At 39.5% G+C, this 7,243-nt stretch overlaps 2 pseudogenes; both read right to left on the bottom strand.

Moving 5' to 3' along the window:
• Positions 1-3,132: 3,132 nt before the first annotated feature.
• LOC110585848 lies at positions 3,133-3,649 on the bottom strand (annotated as a pseudogene).
• A 2,302-nt stretch (positions 3,650-5,951) lies between these two features.
• LOC110585859 lies at positions 5,952-6,737 on the bottom strand (annotated as a pseudogene).
• Between the last annotated feature and the right edge of the window lie 506 nt (positions 6,738-7,243).

Genomic DNA, 7,243 nt, shown 5'->3' with positions numbered 1-7,243 from the left:
GAAAGAAAGAAAGAAAGAAAGAAAGAAAGAAAGAAAGAAAGAAAGAAAGAAAGAAAGAAAGAAAAATGAGAAAAAAGTTATATAAGCAAAGAAAATAATCATAGTATACAACATGGTTCGACAATATTTTCATGGCTATAATAATATAAACACTGAATACTGACCTATCCAAAAACTGAAAAAACTATATAGGGAAAAGATGGAAGGGAAATGAGAACATATATGTAGCCCACAAGAGAGATACATGATAGAGTTGTATCATTACATTCTCTGGAGGAAATTAACAGATAATATCTAAAACTGGAAAAAAAAATCCTGAATGGCAGTATAAACATATTACTTAGGTATACTATAAACAAAGATAAAAGAATTAAAAGTAATTACCATGGGAGAGCAGGAGTCAGAGGTAGGAAAGGGAAAGGAAAAGAACACCATTTCTTTTATAAACTTGTGCCAATATTTGTCTTTTAAACTGTGTATATGTATTACTTTGGAGAATAAAATTATGTTACAAAACAGTAAAATCAAAGAAAAGAAAAGCAGAACAAAATTAAGAAACAAGCCCATAAAATTTTGAAATCTCCAAATATTGAATATACTATGATTTAAACTTATAGTAAAATAAACCATAGGTTAGATGGGTTTCTTTAAAAGCAAGGAGGTTTTCCTGATTTTATAAATTGCCAGATTCCTGGCATTTCCAGAGAAGGGATACCATGATAATCAAAGTTCTGATCTAACACATAAACCAGATGACACTACGTCCAAAGCCTACAGTCCAATGATTTTCTTACATGGAGTCAAGCCACAGTCCTTGGAATAACCATCACCATTCTGGAAGAACGGTACCCCAACCTCCCTGACTTCATCTCCAAATCCTTTCCCTTGCTCATTCTACTCTAGCCCTGCAGTATTCCTTGTTTCTTGACCATACCAAGCACATTCTGCTGCAGGGCCTTTGCATTTGCTGTTTCCTCTGCTTAGAATAATCTTCTCTCAGATATGTCTGTGGATCTCTCTTCATTTCTTCCAGATCTCCTCTATGACAGAGGAATCCCCTGGCCATTTTCTATAAAATAGTACTTCCCACCTCCCGTACATACGTATCTCCCTTTAATACTGTTTTATTTTTCTTCAAGGCCCTTTATCACCACTTGGGCTGATAAGAATACCTTGAGGGTTAGAGTTGAACAAATACAAAAAAATGAGAGAACTCCAGGGAAGCAAAGGAAACAAAGCTGAAGAGGTAAGCATGACAAGAAATGTTTAAGGGACAGTGAATAGACCCATCCGACTGATACTGGAATTACATTTGAGAGGTGAGGATGAGACAAATTAGTAAAACAGTTGTGGTCCAGTTCTGGAGAATCTTTATGTCCTTTATACATATAGGACCAAATGTATATATACATTGGAAGTTTTCAATCAGGATTTAATATGAAAATATTTTAGTGATATGAGCTGGTACTAATAAATATGACAGGTTAGGGAAGGAGGTTGGAAGCCTAGCAACCAGTTAGCAGGCAATGGCTCAGGTAGAGGTCGTGTCAAATATAACAGAAAAGATGAAAAGAAAGTTGGAAGTATCGTTCTGTCCTAATTGTATTTTGGGATGACACTGAGGTTCTAAAGAGGAAATGATGAGCCGGAAAATACAAATATAGAAAAAAATCAGGGCTATCAATTCAGATAGGGAAATTTATCTGTTTAGAAATGATAATTATAGTGAGAGAAGAAGACTTCTGAGAAAGACTGTAAAGAGAGTAGAGTACTTCAGATTGCACCTTGGGAAATGTCACCTTGGGAAACTGGGGGCAGAAAGAAGAGCCAAGAAGGCAGAAAAGAAGTTGTTGAAGAAGTGAATGAAAAAATAGGCCACTGTTATGTTGTGGAAGCTAGAAAAAAAGGAAAATTTCTTAAAGAAGGTGATGCTATGTGGCTTCAAGTGCTGCATAAAAGTAAAAGGGAATGAGTGAAAAAGTCCTTGAGGTTAATCAAGGTTTAAGATCCTGAAAAAAAAAGAAAAAGAAAAACAAAAATGAATTGCAGCAGACCCTTAACATTGTCTAAGACTTAATTTCTCAAGTTTCCATGATAACATATTACTTATCAACTCTAAAAATTGGGGATTTTAATGTCTACTTGATAGAGTTGTTAGAAGAATTAAGTAAGTTACTATATTAAAATATAAATGGAAAATCTGTGTTCAGATCAGATTCTAGACAAGTGGATAGACACAGTCATTAGATAAATGTTCTGGTTATCTACTGTTGTGTAATAAGCCATCTCAAACTCCACAGCTGAAAGGAAACCCAAATGTTTCATTATGATTCTCTCTCAGGAGCCTGGGGGTTGACTGGGCTCAGCTAGGCAGTTTTTGCTCAGGGTATCTTATTTGGTTATAGTCAGACAATGGCTGGGGACTGGAGTCATCTTACGTGTCTGGTAGTTAATGCTGCCCTTTGGCCGAGACTTCAGCTGGAATACTGTTCAAAACACCTAGACATGGACTCTCCATATGGCCTGGAATTCCTCACAGCGTGGGGCTGGGTTCCAAAAGGAAGCATCCCAAGAGGAAAAGAGACAGATCACCTTATAGCATCTGGCCTTGGATATAATGTGATATCATTTCTGCCATATTCTATTTGTTAAAAGCAAGTCATTAAGGCCAGCCCTTATTCATGGGAAGAATTAGATTCCACTTCTTGATGGGAAGAATAGCAAAGAATTTGTGGATATATTTAAAACTACCACAGTAAGTGACTTTTTTTTTTCAGGAATACATATTTATTTATTTTTTTATTATGTTATGTTAATCACCATACGTTACATCATTAGTTTTTGATGTAGTGTTCCATGATTCACTGTTTGCGTATAACACCCAGTGAATGGAGCACCGGGAGTAAGTGACTTTCTCTTAACCACAGACCGGCATGTTTTTGTTGTTGTTGTGGTTTAGGTTTTATTTCATCATCATAAACTGAACTCTGCAATCCAGCTAGACCTGGGGATAAGGAACCATGGAGCCTGCAAAGATTCTGGGATATTTCGAGGAGGTGGGGGTGGAAGGGTGCTCTCCCGAGCTACAGAAGGAATGGTCTGGTAGTTAAGATAAAACACAAGTCAGATTTATTAGATCTGTCCACAGTCAGCAATGGTGATCTTCTTGCTGGTCTTGCCGTTCCTGGATCCAAAGCGCTCCATGGCCTCCACGATGTTCATGCCTTCTTTGACGTTGCCAAAGACTACAAGCTTGCCATCCAACCACTCGGTCTTGGCAGTGCAGATGAAGAACTGGGAACCGGTCACGTTGGGTCCAGCGTTGACATGGACAGGATGCCAGGACCCGTGTGCTTCGGGATGAAATTCTCATCATCAAACTTCTCCCCATAGATGGACTTGCCTCCAGTGCCGTTTTGGCGTGTGAAGTCCGGCACAGAAATCCCGGAATAATCCTGTGAAAGCAGGAACCTTTATAACCAAATCCTTTCTCCCCAGTGCTCAGGGCACGGAAGTTCTCTGCTGTCTTTGGAACTTTGTCTGCAAACAGCTCGAAGGAGACGCAGCCCAAGGGCTCGCCGTCCACGGCGATGTCGAAGAACACGGTGGAATTGACCATGGCTGGGCGGCGAGGGCGGCTCCGGGGCGGTGGCGTCTGCAAGGCCCACGGCCCTGTATGTTTAATGTAAATTCATGCCTCAGCAGAATTATCAACTCTTACAAAGACCTTGGAGAATACTTATAATTATCTGAATCTGTGAATATTAAATCTATATATTCAAAGTGTTTACTATATTTAAAAATACAATATTAAGGAGTTGTTGAAGCTCCTTTCTGTTCCCTCCCCTCGGAGGTGGCAGTCTGACCATGAGATGTGGAGGTGGAAGTATGCCCAAGGGCCAAAGAGATGGCAGAGAAGCTGAAAAAGAAACATGAGGCTGAGATCTTGACGACGTGGCTGGTATGGTTGGAAGACTGGTTAAATACAGGTGAAACTGAGCATGTTAGTAAATATTTTGAGGCTAGAGAAGGGATTTACAAATATAGAAAGCAAGAGTGTTTGAAAATTTTTAGGTCAGTGTGTTAGGTGCTGGCTGGGAATTGAGAGTATTGGTGTGCTGGTGGAAACTCATTTTTTAAAGCACACACATATACATACATATACACATACATAGTTAGAATTAAAAGCATAGATATATGTGTATGTAAATATATATACAGATACTTTTCCTACCTTTTTCTGCTGAGTGGATCTAGCAACAATACCATCCCAATAACAATAAGCACTTTAAACACCAAGATCTTCAATTCTAAACACCATCTTTTCCTAAAAGAACCCAGACCTTCTTAGAGAAACAGCTAAATTTCAGCGCTGGGGAAAGAAAGTATAAAGTGAGCCTGGGATAGCTTGTTATGCCAGAAAAATATCCCTAAAAGAAAATGCAAGCATGTCAAGTGACACAGATATCAGTTTAAAGTGGCTGTCACAAGCCAAATCTGAGACAATTTGAGCACCAAAATAATGATGGTTATATATGAAATCCATTGAAAAAACAAGAATCTATACATTCATACTGATATAAATGAATGAGAGAGAAGGAACATAATGGTTAATTTTATGTGTCAACTTGACTGGGCCACAGGGTGCCTCGATATTTGGCCTACCATTATTCTGGGCATGTCTGTGAGGGCATTTCTGGATGAAATTAATGTTTGAATTGGTAGACTGAGGACTGCAGATTGCTCTACCTAAAGTGTATGGGCTTTATCCAATCCACTGGAGGCCTGACTAGAAAAAGAAAAGGACTTGGACTGGAACTTACACCATTAGTAATCAGATTCAGGCCAAAATTACACCAAGAGTTCTCCTGCGTCTCCAAGCTTACCGCAGATTGTGGGACTTCTCAGCCTCAGTAACAACATAAACCAATTCCTTATGATCTCTTTATGTCTGTGTGTGTGTGTGTGTGTGTGTATCTTGCATCCTATTGGGTTCTGTTTCTCTGGAGAACCCAGATTAGAACAGAATTTTAAGGATGATTTTTCTGGGTTGATTTGAGGCTTTCCAGAATTGCATCTCTAACCTGATTAAATTTAGAGACACTAATGATTCTATTTCCAGAAGTAAAGATGGCACCAATAGTCCATGATACTATTGGACTCCTAATCAACCATTTATAAGAAGCAAGGGGCTGAGAAACTGTGCATATTATACTTTTGAACATTTCTGGAAAACCGAGAAATATATTGAGATTTCTGTTGCTCCCAGTTAGCTGGACAAAACAGTGAAAGAAAAGGATGAACTCAGGGATTCAAATTCTCAGCTCAGGCATAAAAACCTGAAAGTTTCTTTGGGTGCTCTGAAAAGAGATCCCTATTTCCAATACTGCAGGACTGAGATTGCTGAAAATAAAACACATAATCTCATCCTGCATCTGGCTGAATTACACTATAATTTGAACACCCACTCTCACAGGGTGTTTACTGTTAAAGTAGGTACACTGATGGGGAAAGAATGGGATCCTCTAAGTTGGAATAAAGATGTGTGGGAAGACTGATGAAGCTAGGGACATTGAGCCCCTAAATTCTGATGAGTCTTTGGCAGTGAAAGAAGCCTCTCCACCCCCTCACAATCAGGAGAAACGGCCTCCCCACCCCAGCAGTAGTGGCTTCCCCACTACTAGTGGTAGCAGCAGCTTCTCTACCCAGTCCACCCTCGCCCTGTTCTGAGGGGATTAACCCTGCCTTGTCTGAGGAAATTGTAATGGCCTCCTCTGATGTAGCTGCCATGCAAGACAACTGATTCTCCTCATGACCCACTCCCACAAACCCTCTTTGTTTTTTGACTTATAACTAGACTCATTTTGTGTGTGTGTGTGTGTGCTGTATGACCTTTAATTAAGTATAAAGACTTCCAATCACCTTCCAATCACATCATGTCAGGGACCATTTTACCCACTGCTCTGTTTGGCTGCCAGTCTCTTGTCTCTCTCTTCAGCAATGGTAAGGCAGATACCCTTTCCACAAGCAAAAGAAATCCATGGTTTGTTGCCATTGCCAATAACAAAAATGTTGGAGAGTCAGGTGGCAAAGCTGTTGCCATTGGCATCTTTCACATGAACTACATCAAAAGAACCGGGGTGTCTCTCTCTGTTGGTGATCACACCGATTCTTCCCAGGTTAGCACCTCCAGTTACCATACACAGATTACCAGTATCAAACTTGATTAAATCAGTAATCTTTCCAGTGTCCAAATCAATTTGAATGGTGTCATTCACCTTGATGAGGGGATCAGGATAGCAGATGGTGCGAGCATCATGAGTCACCAAATGAGGGATTCCTTTTGTCCCCACAAAGATCTTTCTCACTTTGCACAACTTATACTTGTCCTCCTCAGGTGTAATCCAATGAACAGCAAAATGACCCTTGGTGTCATAGATCAAATGGAAATTCTCCCCAGTCTTGTCAATGACATCCATAAAACCAGCAGGGTAAGTTATATCAGTTCAGACCTTGCCATCAAACTTAATAAAATGCTGCACACAGATCTTCTTTACTTTATCTCCTGTTAGGGCATACTTAAGTCTGTTCCTTAGGAAAATGATGAGAGGGAGACATTCTCTCAGCTTATGGGGACCAGTAGATAGACGAGGAGCAAACACACTGGTCAGTTTATCCAGCATCCAATGCTTTGGAGCTGCTACATTCTTCAGATACTTCTTGGGACCACAAGCCATGGCTGCACTAGGCACGAAAAGAGGCTATACCTAGACTCATTGCAGCAGGCCCCTAAAGGTGAGGTATGAAGTATAACTCATGAGGAAGTATACTATATTCCAAAAGAACTATTTAAGTTTCCTAATTTATAGAGACAGAAATTTGTGGAGTATGTGTGTGAAACAATATTGAGGGTGTGGGATAATGTTGGAAGGAACATAAATTTGGATCAGGGTAAATTTATTGATAAAATCTCACTAAGCAGAGATTCTGCATTTAATGTTGCAGATTGGGGATTTAGGAAAGACTCTCACAGTTTGTTTGGTTGGCTGAAACATGGACTAAAATGCGGCCTATAGTGAACAAATTAGAAATGCCAGACCTGCCTAAGTTTAATGGAAAAGGATTCAAAGCCTTAGAAAAATTGGAATGTTAGAGTAAATTTGTCATTTAAGACCTACTCACTCACAATGGGAAGGTTTTAAAGGCTTGCCTTTCACCATTACTGTGAGAAATAAATTGTTAA

The sequence above is a fragment of the Neomonachus schauinslandi genome, chromosome 7, assembly GCF_002201575.2.
Source record: "Neomonachus schauinslandi chromosome 7, ASM220157v2, whole genome shotgun sequence".
Classification (NCBI taxonomy): Eukaryota; Metazoa; Chordata; class Mammalia; order Carnivora; family Phocidae; genus Neomonachus; species Neomonachus schauinslandi.
Note: the sequence above shows the minus strand (reverse complement) of the source record. Positions and strands in the feature narration are given on the sequence as shown.